Source organism: Rutidosis leptorrhynchoides, chromosome 2, assembly GCF_046630445.1.
Source record: "Rutidosis leptorrhynchoides isolate AG116_Rl617_1_P2 chromosome 2, CSIRO_AGI_Rlap_v1, whole genome shotgun sequence".
NCBI lineage: Eukaryota > Viridiplantae > Streptophyta > Magnoliopsida > Asterales > Asteraceae > Rutidosis > Rutidosis leptorrhynchoides.
This window is the reverse complement of record NC_092334.1, coordinates 357,260,521-357,277,328: the sequence shown is the minus strand read 5'-3', so window position 1 is coordinate 357,277,328 and position 16,808 is coordinate 357,260,521.

The window sequence follows — 16,808 nt, the reverse complement described above, 5'->3', positions numbered from 1 at the left end:
GATTTAATGAGTTAATATGATATTAAACTCATTTGATTTATCGTTAGAATAAGAATATATAATCTCTAAAACATTAGAGATTACATAATCGCCATGTCGAACGAAGATAACTGATGTAGAACGTCATGTAGAACGATGATTATACTCGAGGTATAGATTGAGATGTTGAGGCATGTGATATTGAAACTTGGGTTGTTAGTAGTACTGGTGGTGCCGGTGATTTGGATGAAGCTGGTACGTTTTGCACCATATTTTCCAAGACTACAACTCGTGCGCGAAGTTCGTTAACTTCTTCTATTACACCGGGATGATTGTCGGTTCGGACGAGCGGATGAATGAGGTTTAGAATCTGAGATAGTATATGATCGTGATGAGATACTTTGGAAATGAGAGAGAAAATGGTGTCTCGAACAGGTTCTGTAGTGACCCGAACTTTTCCATGTTTATATATATTAATTGAGATTGATATTTACATGATTAAATGTTTCCAACATGTTAAGCAATCAAACTTTTTAAGATTTGATTAATTGAAATATGTTTCATATAGACAATTGACCACCCAAGTTGACCGGTGATTCACGAACGTTAAAACTTGTAAAAACTATATGATGACATATATATGGATATATATATAGTTAACATGATACTATGATAAGTAAACATATCATTAAGTATATTAACAATGAACTACATATGTAAAAACAAGACTACTAACTTAATGATTTTTAAACGAGACATATATGTAACGATTATCGTTGTAAAGACATTTAATGTATATATATCATATTAAGAGATATTCATACATGATAATATCATGATAATATAATAATTTAAAATCTCATTTGATATTATAAACATTGGGTTAACAACATTTAACAAGATCGTTAACCTAAAAGTTTCAAAACAACACTTACATGTAACGACTAACGATGACTTAACGACTCAGTTAAAATGTATATACATGTAGTATTTTAATATGTATTTATACACTTTTGAAAGACTTCAATACACTTATCAAAATACTTCTACTTAACAAAAATGCTTACAATTACATCCTCGTTCAGTTTCATCAACAATTCTACTCGTATGCACCCGTATTCGTACTCGTACAATACACAGCTTTTAGATGTATGTACTATTGGTATATACACTCCAATGATCAGCTCTTAGCAGCCCATGTGAGTCACCTAACACATGTGGGAACCATCATTTGGCAACTAGCATGAAATATCTCATAAAATTACAAAAATATGAGTAATCATTCATGACTTATTTACATGAAAACAAAATAACATATCCTTTATATCTAATCCATACACCAACGACCAAAAACACCTACAAACACTTTCATTCTTCAATTTTCTTCATCTAATTGATCTCTCTCAAGTTCTATCTTCAAGTTCTAAGTGTTCTTCATAAATTCCAAAAGTTCTAGTTTCATAAAATCAAGAATACTTTCAAGTTTGCTAGCTCACTTCCAATCTTGTAAGGTGATCATCCAACCTCAAGAAATCTTTGTTTCTTACAGTAGGTTATCATTCTAATACAAGGTAATAATCATATTCAAACTTTGGTTCAATTTCTATAACTATAACAATCTTATTTTAAGTGATGATCTTACTTGAACTTGTTTTCGTGTCATGATTCTGCTTCAAGAACTTCGAGCCTTCCAAGGATCCATTGAAGCTAGATCCATTTTTCTCTTTTCCAGTAGGTTTATCCAAGGAACTTAAGGTAGTAATGATGTTCATAACATCATTCGATTCATACATATAAAGCTATCTTATTCGAAGGTTTAAACTTGTAATCACTAGAACATAGTTTAGTTAATTCTAAACTTGTTCGAAAACAAAAGTTAATCCTTCTAACTTGACTTTTAAAATCAACTAAACACATGTTCTATATCTATATGATATGCTAACTTAATGATTTAAAACCTGGAAACACGAAAAACACCGTAAAACCGGATTTACGCCGTCGTAGTAACACCGCGGGCTGTTTTGGGTTAGTTAATTAAAAACTATGATAAACTTTGATTTAAAAGTTGTTATTCTGAGAAAATTATTTTTATTATGAACATGAAACTATATCCAAAAATTATGGTTAAACTCAAAGTGGAAGTATGTTTTCTAAAATGGTCATCTAGACGTCGTTCTTTCGACTGAAATGACTACCTTTACAAAAACAACTTGTAACTTATTTTTCCGACTATAAACCTATACTTTTTCTGTTTAGATTCATAAAATAGAGTTCAATATGAAACCATAGCAATTTGATTCACTCAAAACGGATTTAAAATGAAGAAGTTATGGGTAAAACCAGATTGGATAATTTTTCTCATTTTAGCTACGTGAAAATTGGTAACAAATCTATTCCAACCATAACTTAATCAACTTGTATTATATATTATGTAATCTTGAGATACCATAGACACGTATACAATGTTTCGACCTATCATGTCGACACATCTATATATATTTCGGAACAACCATAGACACTCTATATGTGAATGTTGGAGTTAGCTATACAGGGTTGAGGTTGATTCCAAAATATATTTAGTTTGAGTTGTGATCAATACTGAGATACGTATACACTGGGTCGTGGATTGATTCAAGATAATATTTATCGATTTATTTCTGTACATCTAACTGTGGACAACTAGTTGTAGGTTACTAACGAGGACAGCTGACTTAATAAACTTAAAACATCAAAATATATTAAAAGTGTTGTAAATATATTTTGAACATACTTTGATATATATGTATATATTGTTATAGGTTCGTGAATCAACCAGTGGCCAAGTCTTACTTCCCGACGAAGTAAAAATCTGTGAAAGTGAGTTATAGTCCCACTTTTAAAATCTAATATTTTTGGGATGAGAATACATGCAGGTTTTATAAATGATTTACAAAATAGACACAAGTACGTGAAACTACATTCTATGGTTGAATTATCGAAATCGAATATGCCCCTTGTTATTAAGTCTGGTAATCTAAGAATTAGGGAACAGACACCCTAATTGACGCGAATCCTAAAGATAGATCTATTGGGCTTAACAAACCCCATCCAAAGTACCGGATGCTTTAGTACTTCGAAATTTATATCATATCCGAAGGGTGTCCCGGAATGATGGGGATATTCTTATATATGCATCTTGTTAATGTCGGTTACCAGGTGTTCACCATATGAATGATTTTTATCTCTATGTATGGGATGTGTATTGAAATATGAAATCTTGTGGTCTATTATTATGATTTGATATATATAGGTTAAACCTATAACTCACCAACATTTTTGTTGACGTTTTAAGCATGTTTATTCTCAGGTGATTATTAAGAGCTTCCGCTGTCGCATACTTAAATAAGGACAAGATTTGGAGTCCATGCTTGTATGATATTGTGTAAAAACTGCATTCAAGAAACTTATTTTGTTGTAACATATTTGTATTGTAAACCATTATGTAATGGTCGTGTGTAAACAGGATATTTTAGATTATCATTATTTGATAATCTACGTAAAGCTTTTTAAACCTTTATTGATGAAATAAAGGTTATGGTTTGTTTAAAAATGAATGCAGTCTTTGAAAAACGTCTCATATAGAGGTCAAAACCTCGCAACGAAATCAATTAATATGGAACGTTTTTAATCAATAAGAACGGGACATTTCAGTTGGTATCCGAGCGATGGTCTTAGAGAACCAGAATTTTGCATTAGTGTGTCTTCTCTAGTTTGTTAGGATGCATTAGTGAGTCTGGACTTCGACCGTGTTTACTTGAAAAATGATTGCTTAACAAATTTTGTTGGAAACTATATATTTTTAACATGTGAATATTATGTGATATATTAATCTCTTAACGCGTTTGATATTATGTGATAGATGTCTACCTCTAGAACAAGTCCCATTGACTCACCTAATAATAATGAAGAGTCAAATGTAAATTGGAATGATTCGTGGACTGATTCACAAGTTCCCGAAGAGGAACCGGAAGAAGAGTCGGAACCGGAAGAAGAATCGGAACCGGAAGAAGAATCGGAACCGGATGAAGAAATAGAACCGGTGGGGGAAATAATAAAACGGTTAAGTAAAAGAAAATCCTCAACCAACCGACCAAGGTTAATTATGGTCAATGGTGTTTCCGCCAAGGAAGCAAAATATTGGGAGGATTACCAATTCTCCGATGAATCAGATTCCGACGAGAATTCCGATGATGTTATAGAAATTACCCCAACTGAATTTAAAAAGGCAAAAGAAAATAATAAGGGAAAGGGCATAAAAATAGAGAAATCTAATTCCAACCCCGATGAACTGTATATGTATCGTCAACCCCCGAAGTCCTTAAGTTGTAACAATGACCCGGGAACCTCTAAACCACCAGGTTTTTCTAAACCAATGTGGATAACGACGGCTCGTATTAGGGGAACATCATATATCCCTAGAAACTTGGCAAAACGAACAAAAATCGAAGAAGAAGAAACGAACGAGTCGGAATAAGATAGTTGTATTCGTGTGGTGTAATATATGTAATATAGTGTTCTTATGCTTTATGATATATGTAAAAATTTCTTGTATTAATAAGTATTTTTTTTTATGAATCTAACTCTTGTCTATTTTACAGTTTAAAAACACAAAATGGATAGACAACCCAATATTTTAAGAGACCTACCCGGAGACATGATTGATGAAATCTTGTCTAGAGTCGGCCAGAATTCCTCGGCACAACTATTTAAGGCGAGATCAGTTTGTAAGACATTCGAAGAACGTTCCAAGAATGTCTTGGTTTATAAGAGACTTTCGTTTGAAAGATGGGGGATATCACATTGGGAAACCCATAAGTTACGATGTGTTTACTTTGACGCATATATTGCGGGGAACCCAAATGCTATTTTACGCAACGGGTTAAGAAATTATTTTGACTCAATATATCCGAATATTGGACTTCGTGATTTAGAAAAAGCGGCTAACATGCAACATAAAGAAGCATGTTATGCTTACGGATTAGTAATGTTCGCTTCTCACCAAAGTGAGAACAAGAACATCGGGCTACAACTATTAAACAAAACATTTCCACAAGTGACGGAGTCGGTAATTGGGGTAAGAAATGAGGTTTTTAGATTGTTACGGGACTGTTGGACATTACGTAACCCTCGTCCCTTTGATGACGTTACAACACGCTGTCTTATCAACGGCCATAACGGTTATGTTGCACAAGACCAAGGATGGGAATTAGTCCTAGTAAAACCAGAATGCATTACTTGTTTCTGGACGTATGAATTACGTGTCTTTATTGCCTTTGCTGAACGACTTGTGTATTAGCTAGAATTATCTTCACAACTATCTTGTATCAAAGTTATTGTGTGCTATATTTCATGCTTTATGTAAAATAAGCGGTATTGTAAGTTTGTAAAATATTGTATAAAAGTTTGAACGCGAAATATTATTATAATCAGTTTTTCATATAGAATTGTAGTAGTTGAATTGTATATTAGCTACTAAGTATGAACTTAACGGGTAGGTACTACCCGAATTTAAACTTATAAAACGCTAATATGAAGAAAAAGCTTTTATAAATGAGTTCATATTATGCTACGAAATACTATTAACTACTCTTAATATTCTGTATGATTAACTTGTTCCATTTAACTATTTTGAAGGAAATGGCACCGACTACTCGACACACCGTGAATATGAATGAAGAGGAATTCCGTACTTTTCTAGCTTTAAACATAGCCGCAGTACAGGCTGCGCTACATACCAACAATAACCTTGGATCTAGCAGTACAGGAAATCGTGTAGGATGCACCTACAAAGAATTCACTGCCTGCAAACCTTTGGAATTTGATGGAACCGAAGGACCGATCGGATTGAAACGGTGGACCGAGAAGGTCGAATCGGTGTTTGCCATAAGTAAGTGTACTGAAGAAGACAAAGTGAAGTACGCTACGCATACCTTCACAGGTTCTGCGTTAACATGGTGGAATACCTATCTAGAGCAAGTGGGACAAGACGATGCGTACGCACTACCGTGGTCAGCATTCAAGCACTTGATGAACGAGAAGTACCGTCCCAGAACCGAGGTCAATAAGCTCAAGACAGAACTTAGAGGGTTACGAACCCAAGGATTTGATATTACCACGTACGAAAGACGATTCACAGAATTGTGCCTATTGTGTCCGGGAGCATTCGAAGATGAGGAAGAGAAGATCGACGCATTTGTGAAAGGACTACCGGAAAGAATCCAAGAAGATATAAGTTCACACGAGCCCGCCTCCATACAACAGGCATGCAGAATGGCTCACAAACTAGTGAACCAGATTGAAGAAAGAATTAAAGAACAGACTGCTGAAGAGGCCAATGTGAAGCAACTCAAAAGAAAGTGGGAGGAAAATGGTGATAAGAATCACCAATACAACAACAACAGCAATCGCAACATTAATCACAACTACAACAAACGGCTCAACAATAACAACAACAACAACAACAACAACAACAGCAACTACAACAATCATCCCAACAACAATAATAACCGCAACAACAACAACAATCAGAAACAGCTATGGCAAAGGTGTGAAAAGTATCACTCGGGGTTCTGCACCAAATTTTGCAACAAGTGTAAAAGAAATGGTCATAGCGCGGTGAAGTGTGAGGTCTACGGACCAGGGGTTAATAGAACAAAAGGTACAAATGGTGTCGGAACGAGTAATGGTGGAGCAAGTAGTGTCGGAGCAAGCTATGCCAATGTAGTTTGTTATAAATGTGGAAAACCGGGCCACATTATTAGAAATTGCCCGAACCAGGAGAACACGAATGGACAAGGCCGCGGAAGAGTTTTCAATATTAATGCGGCAGAGGCACAGGAAGACCCGGAGCTTGTTACGGGTACGTTTCTTATTGACAATAAATCTGCTTACGTTTTATTTGATTCGGGTGCGGATAGAAGCTATATGAGTAGAGATTTTTGTGCTAAATTAAGTTGTCCATTGACGCCTTTGGATAGTAAATTTTTACTCGAATTAGCAAATGGTAAATTAATTTCAGCAGATAATATATGTCGGAATCGAGAAATTAAACTGGTTAGCGAAACATTTAAGATTGATTTGATACCAGTAGAGTTAGGGAGTTTTGATGTGATAATCGGTATGGACTGGTTGAAAGAAGTGAAAGCAGAGATCGTTTGTTACAAAAATGCAATTCGCATTATACGAGAAAAAGGAAAACCCTTAATGGTGTACGGAGAAAAGGGCAACACGAAGCTACATCTTATTAGTAATTTGAAGGCACAAAAACTAATAAGAAAAGGTTGCTATGCTGTTCTAGCACACGTCGAGAAAGTACAAACTGAAGAAAAGAGCATCAATGATGTTCCCGTCGCAAAAGAATTTCCCGATGTATTTCCGAAAGAATTACCGGGATTACCCCCACATCGATCCGTTGAATTTCAAATAGATCTTGTACCAGGAGCTGCACCAATAGCTCGTGCTCCTTACAGACTCGCACCCAGTGAGATGAAAGAACTGCAAAGCCAATTACAAGAACTTTTAGAGCGTGGTTTCATTCGACCAAGCACATCACCTTGGGGAGCTCCTATTTTGTTTGTCAAGAAGAAAGATGGTACATTCAGGTTGTGTATCGACTACCGAGAGTTGAACAAACTTACCATCAAGAATCGCTACCCACTACCGAGAATCGACGACTTATTTGATCAACTACAAGGCTCGTCTGTTTATTCAAAGATTGACTTACGTTCCGGGTATCATCAAATGCGGGTGAAAGAAGATGATATTCCAAAGACTGCTTTCAGAACACGTTACGGTCATTACGAGTTTATGGTCATGCCGTTTGGTTTAACTAATGCACCAGCTGTGTTCATGGACCTTATGAACCGAGTGTGTGGACCATACCTTGACAAGTTTGTCATTGTTTTCATTGATGACATACTTATTTACTCAAAGAATGACCAAGAACACGGTGAACATTTGAGAAAGGTGTTAGAAGTATTGAGGAAAGAAGAATTGTACGCTAAGTTTTCAAAGTGTGCATTTTGGTTGGAAGAAGTTCAATTCCTCGGTCACATAGTGAACAAAGAAGGTATTAAGGTGGATCCGGCAAAGATAGAAACTGTTGAAAAGTGGGAAACCCCGAAAACTCCGAAACACATACGCCAGTTTTTAGGACTAGCTGGTTACTACAGAAGGTTCATCCAAGACTTTTCCAGAATAGCAAAACCCTTGACTGCATTAACGCATAAAGGGAAGAAATTTGAATGGAATGATGAACAAGAGAAAGCGTTTCAGTTATTGAAGAAAAAGCTAACTACGGCACCTATATTGTCATTGCCTGAAGGGAATGATGATTTTGTGATTTATTGTGATGCATCAAAGCAAGGTCTCGGTTGTGTATTAATGCAACGAACGAAGGTGATTGCTTATGCGTCTAGACAATTGAAGATTCACGAACAAAATTATACGACGCATGATTTGGAATTAGGCGCGGTTGTTTTTTCATTAAAGACTTGGAGGCACTACTTATATGGGGTCAAAAGTATTATATATACCGACCACAAAAGTCTTCAACACATATTTAATCAGAAACAACTGAATATGAGGCAGCGTAGGTGGATTGAATTGTTGAATGATTACGACTTTGAGATTCGTTACCACCCGGGGAAGGCAAATGTGGTAGCCGATGCCTTGAGCAGGAAGGACAGAGAACCCATTCGAGTAAAATCTATGAATATAATGATTCAAAATAACATTACTACTCAAATAAAGGAGGCGCAACAAGGAGTTTTAAAAGAGGGAAATTTAAAGGATGAAATACCCAAAGGATCGGAGAAGCATCTTAATATTCGGGAAGACGGAACCCGGTATAGGGCTGAAAGGATTTGGGTACCAAAATTTGGAGATATGAGAGAAATGGTACTTAGAGAAGCTCATAAAACCAGATACTCAATACATCCTGGAACGGGGAAGATGTACAAGGATCTCAAGAAACATTTTTGGTGGCCGGGTATGAAAGCCGATGTTGCTAAATACGTAGGAGAATGTTTGACGTGTTCTAAGGTCAAAGCTGAGCATCAGAAACCATCAGGTCTACTTCAACAACCCGAAATCCCGGAATGGAAATGGGAAAACATTACCATGGATTTCATCACTAAATTGCCAAGGACTGCAAGTGGTTTTGATACTATTTGGGTAATAGTTGATCGTCTCACCAAATCAGCACACTTCCTACCAATAAGAGAAGATGAAAAGATGGAGAAGTTAGCACGACTGTATTTGAAGTAAGTCGTCTCCAGGCATGGAATACCAATCTCTATTATCTCTGATAGGGATGGCAGATTTATTTCAAGATTCTGGCAGACATTACAGCAAGCATTAGGAACTCGTCTAGACATGAGTACTGCCTATCATCCACAAACTGATGGGCAGAGCGAAAGGACGATACAAACGCTTGAAGACATGCTACGAGCATGTGTTATTGATTTCGGAAACAGTTGGGATCGACATCTACCGTTAGCAGAATTTTCCTACAACAACAGCTACCATTCAAGCATTGAGATGGCGCCGTTTGAAGCACTTTATGGTAGAAAGTGCAGGTCTCCGATTTGTTGGAGTGAGGTGGGGGATAGACAGATTACGGGTCCGGAGATTATACAAGAAACTACCGAGAAGATCATCCAAATTCAACAACGGTTGAAAACTGCCCAAAGTCGACAAAAGAGCTACGCTGACATTAAAAGAAAAGATATAGAATTTGAAATTGGAGAGATGGTCATGCTTAAAGTTGCACCTTGGAAAGGCGTTGTTCGATTTGGTAAACGAAGGAAATTAAATCCAAGGTATATTGGACCATTCAAGATTATTGATCGTGTCGGACTAGTAGCTTACCGACTTGAGTTACCTCAACAACTCGCGGCTGTACATAACACTTTCCACGTCTCGAATTTGAAGAAATGTTTTGCTAAAGAAGATCTCACTATTCCGTTAGATGAAATCCAAATCAACGAAAAACTTCAATTCATCGAAGAACCCGTCGAAATAATGGATCGTGAGGTTAAAAGACTTAAGCAAAATAAGATACCAATTGTTAAGGTTCGATGGAATGCTCGTAGAGGACCCGAGTTCACCTGGGAGCATGAAGATCAGATGAAGAAGAAATACCCGCATCTATTTCCAGAAGATTCATCAACACCTTCAACAGCTTAAAATTTCGGGACGAAATTTATTTAACGGGTAGGTACTGTAGTGACCCGAACTTTTCCATGTTTATATATATTAATTGAGATTGATATTTACATGATTAAATGTTTCCAACATGTTAAGCAATCAAACTTTTTAAGACTTGATTAATTGAAATATGTTTCATATAGACAATTGACCACCCAAGTTGACCGGTGATTCACGAACGTTAAAACTTGTAAAAACTATATGATGACATATATATGGATATATATATAGTTAACATGATACTATGATAAGTAAACATATCATTAAGTATATTAACAATGAACTACATATGTAAAAACAAGACTACTAACTTAATGATTTTTAAACGAGACATATATGTAACGATTATCGTTGTAAAGACATTTAATGTATATATATCATATTAAGAGATATTCATACATGATAATATCATGATAATATAATAATTTAAAATCTCATTTGATATTATAAACATTGGGTTAACAACATTTAACAAGATCGTTAACCTAAAAGTTTCAAAACAACACTTACATGTAACGACTAACGATGACTTAACGACTCAGTTAAAATGTATATACATGTAGTATTTTAATATGTATTTATACACTTTTGAAAGACTTCAATACACTTATCAAAATACTTCTACTTAACAAAAATGCTTACAATTACATCCTCGTTCAGTTTCATCAACAATTCTACTCGTATGCACCCGTATTCGTACTCGTACAATACACAGCTTTTAGATGTATGTACTATTAGTATATACACTCCAATGATCAGCTCTTAGCAGCCCATGTGAGTCACCTAACACATGTGGGAACCATCATTTGGCAACTAGCATGAAATATCTCATAAAATTACAAAAATATGAGTAATCATTCATGACTTATTTACATGAAAACAAAATAACATATCCTTTATATCTAATCCATACACCAACGACCAAAAACACCTACAAACACTTTCATTCTTCAATTTTCTTCATCTAATTGATCTCTCTCAAGTTCTATCTTCAAGTTCTAAGTGTTCTTCATAAATTCCAAAAGTTCTAGTTTCATAAAATCAAGAATACTTTCAAGTTTGCTAGCTCACTTCCAATCTTGTAAGGTGATCATCCAACCTCAAGAAATCTTTGTTTCTTACAGTAGGTTATCATTCTAATACAAGGTAATAATCATATTCAAACTTTGGTTCAATTTCTATAACTATAACAATCTTATTTTAAGTGATGATCTTACTTGAACTTGTTTTCGTGTCATGATTCTGCTTCAAGAACTTCGAGCCTTCCAAGGATCCATTGAAGCTAGATCCATTTTTCTCTTTTCCAGTAGGTTTATCCAAGGAACTTAAGGTAGTAATGATGTTCATAACATCATTCGATTCATACATATAAAGCTATCTTATTCGAAGGTTTAAACTTGTAATCACTAGAACATAGTTTAGTTAATTCTAAACTTGTTCGAAAACAAAAGTTAATCCTTCTAACTTGACTTTTAAAATCAACTAAACACATGTTCTATATCTATATGATATGCTAACTTAATGATTTAAAACCTGGAAACACGAAAAACACCGTAAAACCGGATTTACGCCGTCGTAGTAACACCGCGGGCTGTTTTGGGTTAGTTAATTAAAAACTATGATAAACTTTGATTTAAAAGTTGTTATTCTGAGAAAATTATTTTTATTATGAACATGAAACTATATCCAAAAATTATGGTTAAACTCAAAGTGGAAGTATGTTTTCTAAAATGGTCATCTAGACGTCGTTCTTTCGACTGAAATGACTACCTTTACAAAAACAACTTGTAACTTATTTTTCCGACTATAAACCTATACTTTTTCTGTTTAGATTCATAAAATAGAGTTCAATATGAAACCATAGCAATTTGATTCACTCAAAACGGATTTAAAATGAAGAAGTTATGGGTAAAACCAGATTGGATAATTTTTCTCATTTTAGCTACGTGAAAATTGGTAACAAATCTATTCCAACCATAACTTAATCAACTTGTATTATATATTATGTAATCTTGAGATACCATAGACACGTATACAATGTTTCGACCTATCATGTCGACACATCTATATATATTTCGGAACAACCATAGACACTCTATATGTGAATGTTGGAGTTAGCTATACAGGGTTGAGGTTGATTCCAAAATATATTTAGTTTGAGTTGTGATCAATACTGAGATACGTATACACTGGGTCGTGGATTGATTCAAGATAATATTTATCGATTTATTTCTGTACATCTAACTGTGGACAACTAGTTGTAGGTTACTAACGAGGACAGCTGACTTAATAAACTTAAAACATCAAAATATATTAAAAGTGTTGTAAATATATTTTGAACATACTTTGATATATATGTATATATTGTTATAGGTTCGTGAATCAACCAGTGGCCAAGTCTTACTTCCCGACGAAGTAAAAATCTGTGAAAGTGAGTTATAGTCCCACTTTTAAAATCTAATATTTTTGGGATGAGAATACATGCAGGTTTTATAAATGATTTACAAAATAGACACAAGTACGTGAAACTACATTCTATGGTTGAATTATCGAAATCGAATATGCCCCTTGTTATTAAGTCTGGTAATCTAAGAATTATGGAACAGACACCCTAATTGACGCGAATCCTAAAGATAGATCTATTGGGCTTAACAAACCCCATCCAAAGTACCGGATGCTTTAGTACTTCAAAATTTATATCATATCCGAAGGGTGTCCCGGAATGATGGGGATATTCTTATATATGCATCTTGTTAATGTCGGTTACCAGGTGTTCACCATATGAATGATTTTTATCTCTATGTATGGGATGTGTATTGAAATATGAAATCTTGTGGTCTATTATTATGATTTGATATATATAGGTTAAACCTATAACTCACCAACATTTTTGTTGACGTTTTAAGCATGTTTATTCTCAGGTGATTATTAAGAGCTTCCGCTGTCGCATACTTAAATAAGGACAAGATTTGGAGTCCATGCTTGTATGATATTGTGTAAAAACTGCATTCAAGAAACTTATTTTGTTGTAACATATTTGTATTGTAAACCATTATGTAATGGTCGTGTGTAAACAGGATATTTTAGATTATCATTATTTGATAATCTACGTAAAGCTTTTTAAACCTTTATTGATGAAATAAAGGTTATGGTTTGTTTAAAAATGAATGCAGTCTTTGAAAAACGTCTCATATAGAGGTCAAAACCTCGCAACGAAATCAATTAATATGGAACGTTTTTAATCAATAAGAACGGGACATTTCAGGTTCGCCGGTAAACGTTTCAGGTTCATTGTCAAGAGGTGAATTCGGTTGGTGGAAGGGATCGCCTTCTTCGCGTCTCCATTGATTAAGTCAACAACGAACCCATCAGATGAATTGGGGATGGCTGATTGGTTGATTCATTCTGGTGACGCTGCTTCCGGAGCTTAGGTGAATATCCATGTCGGAATAGCTGTCGGAATAACTATCGGAATAGCTATCGGAATCTGAGGGACTCGAACTGGTTGAGGGATTCATCTCGTACGATCAGATGAAGGATTTTCGATAAGAAATAGATTATAGGATGTAGATTAGTACCCTACAATACATAATTTACATATGCATATATAATACTAAAATCCCATAAGTTACGGAGGAATCTACGAAATATGTCAGGCAAGTCTACAGTAACAGATACGCTAAGATACGAATTAGCAGATACACTAAGATATGAATTTTGTCCATACACTATCTATGCAATAGAGGCAGTAAGACGTGTCTTAGACTTTAAGGATGATAAGCAAGTAATTTTCGACACGAAATGATAAGCAAAACTTTTGACATGCAGACACGGTCGAAGTCTAGACTCACTAATGCATCTATACAACTATCAGTTAGACACACTAATGCAAGACCTGGTTCGCTAAGACCACCGCTCTGATACCAACTGAAGCAACCCGTCCTAATCCATCCGGACGAAGTCCATATCGATTATAAATGATTCACAACAGTTGATTACATCGTGAGGTACTTGACCTCTATATGATACATTTTACAAACATTGCATTCGTTTTTGAAAAGACAATCTTTCATTACATCAAAAGTTGACGGCAGACATACTATTTCATAATACCTCCAACTATAATTGACTTAATAATAATCTTGATGAACTCGACGACTCAAATGCAACATCTTTTGAAATATGTCATGAATGACTCCAAGTAATATCTCTAATATGATCAAATGCACAGCGGAAGATTTCTTTCATACCTGAGAATAAACATGCTTTAAAATGTCAACCAAAAGGTTGGTGAGTTCATAGGTTTATCATAAAACAATAAAATTCATCATTTTGATAGACCACAAGATTTAAATCATGCATGGTACAAATGGGCCCGAATCCTATACCCACCTGTAATGTACATGCGATATCTTTTAAATACAGTACACCTTTCTCGTGTACAAAATCCTTTTTCATAAATCTTAGTAACTGTACACATCTTCATGCACAAAAATAAGAAACACATAACCTGTGTATAAAATCATTCTCTCGATACATAACATTCACTTTTCATTGCTTTCATAACTTGGCTTGGTAACCGACCTTAACATATAATGCGCATAATAATATCCCCAAAACAGAACATCTCGTCTGTATAATAATCATATAAACTTCGAAGTACTAAACACCACGCTCACTAGCCCTTCCGTCTAGTGAACATTCTGGGTAGGGGTGTTAAACCCGGTAGCTACCTTTAGGATTCGCGTCAATTAGGCATGCATTAATTCTCAAAATTAGTGATGTTCCCTAATTCTTAGGTTACCAAGTAATAATAATCAGGGGAAAAATATTCATATCAATTGTGGCAATTATCACGTCCACATAATTCAATGGTGGCAATTATCACGTCCACATAATTCATTCGAGGAATGTTTTGCTTGTGTCTATCTCGTCAAACATTTATAAGAGCATTTCATGTATTCACAATTCAAAATGTATTTCAAAAGCATTTAATAAAGCAGTTGTAAAAGTAGCGCATGTATTCTCAGTCCCAAAAATGTAAAGAGTAAAAGGGAATCAAATGAACTCACTATACGATATTTTGTAGTAAAAATATTCATACGACGAAACTGAACAATGCAGGGTTGGCCTCGGATTCACGAACCTATATCAAGTATATATATTAACACATATAATGGTAATCGAGCAACTTTATATATTCTTATTAATTGTTATTTTAGTAAAATATATGTTTCATTAATAACTTAATTATCTATATTTATTTTATATACTTTAAATAAATAATTATTAAAATACTAATATAGTTGCTATGTAATAACTACGTTTTTATATAAATCTTTTGTTTGTAAAAATTTATAATTATAATAATACTAAGATAATAATATTAATAATAATAATTATATTTAGTACTGGTATTGAAAATAATAATTTTGTTAATAGCGTTAGTCATTATTTGTATTAATAATAATAATGTTAATAATAATAAAAATAATACTTGACTAAATTTTTATGATTATAACTTGTAACATTGCTTTTTATCATGTCTATATAATAATAACATCATTCTTAATACTTAATGTCTTAATTATGTCATTAATCGTAATCATAGCCATATTACTTTCATCTTTAATATTTCTTAATTTATATTTTCTTTTATATCCTAATAATAATAATAATAATAATAATAATAAAAATAATAATAATAATAATAATAGTAGTAGTATAAATAATATCAATGAAAATACTACCTCAATAGAATATGCTCCCAAAAAAAAAAAAACGCCCTTGCCAGGACTCGAACCCAAGACCTCTCGCTAATCAAACACAAACATAAACCATCAAACCGCTCGACACCTCCTTGCAGTTACTCGTCCGTTTAATTATTTTATATGATACGCATGATTAAACTGGCCCAATACAAAAATGGAATCCAAATGTGGATCTACAGCCCAACACAAATAAATCAAGTCCAAAAATAATTTGGTCCACTGATGTAGTTTATAACCCGACCTAAAAGTAATTCGTGGACAAGGATTTTACAGCCGTCATTCTTCTTCATCATTCCATCGTTCCTTCTTAATCAAAAATCAAATAGATCACCAAGGTTGTAACATAAACCTCATCATTCACAGAATCACAACTGGGTTTCAATGATTGCCTTTTGAAAAGAAACAAAACGAATAACCGTTACCAAAATACTATTCATCATCTTCTCAAATGGGTTTCGAAGTTTGTTTCGGAATTAAAAAGATATTAGGAACTAGGATCGATCAGCTGCAACCATGGTTTCATCTCTTTCATTTCTTCATCATATCATCACTTAAATCACGTTTCATCGTATTCACTCTTTAATAAACTTTATCATCGTAGCATCTCAGGAAAACATAAACAAGATTAACTGTTGTAGCATCGAGCAGATACAGAATCATTGCAGTAGGTTTGGTGGTGTTTGTGGTGGCTTTAACTCAAACAAAACATAAAACAAACAGGTGGTATTCTTCCTCGTTTCTTCCTTCTTCGCGTTTGAATACCACTGAAACAGTAACAGTAAGACAGGAACTCGAGTAACAACAATATAG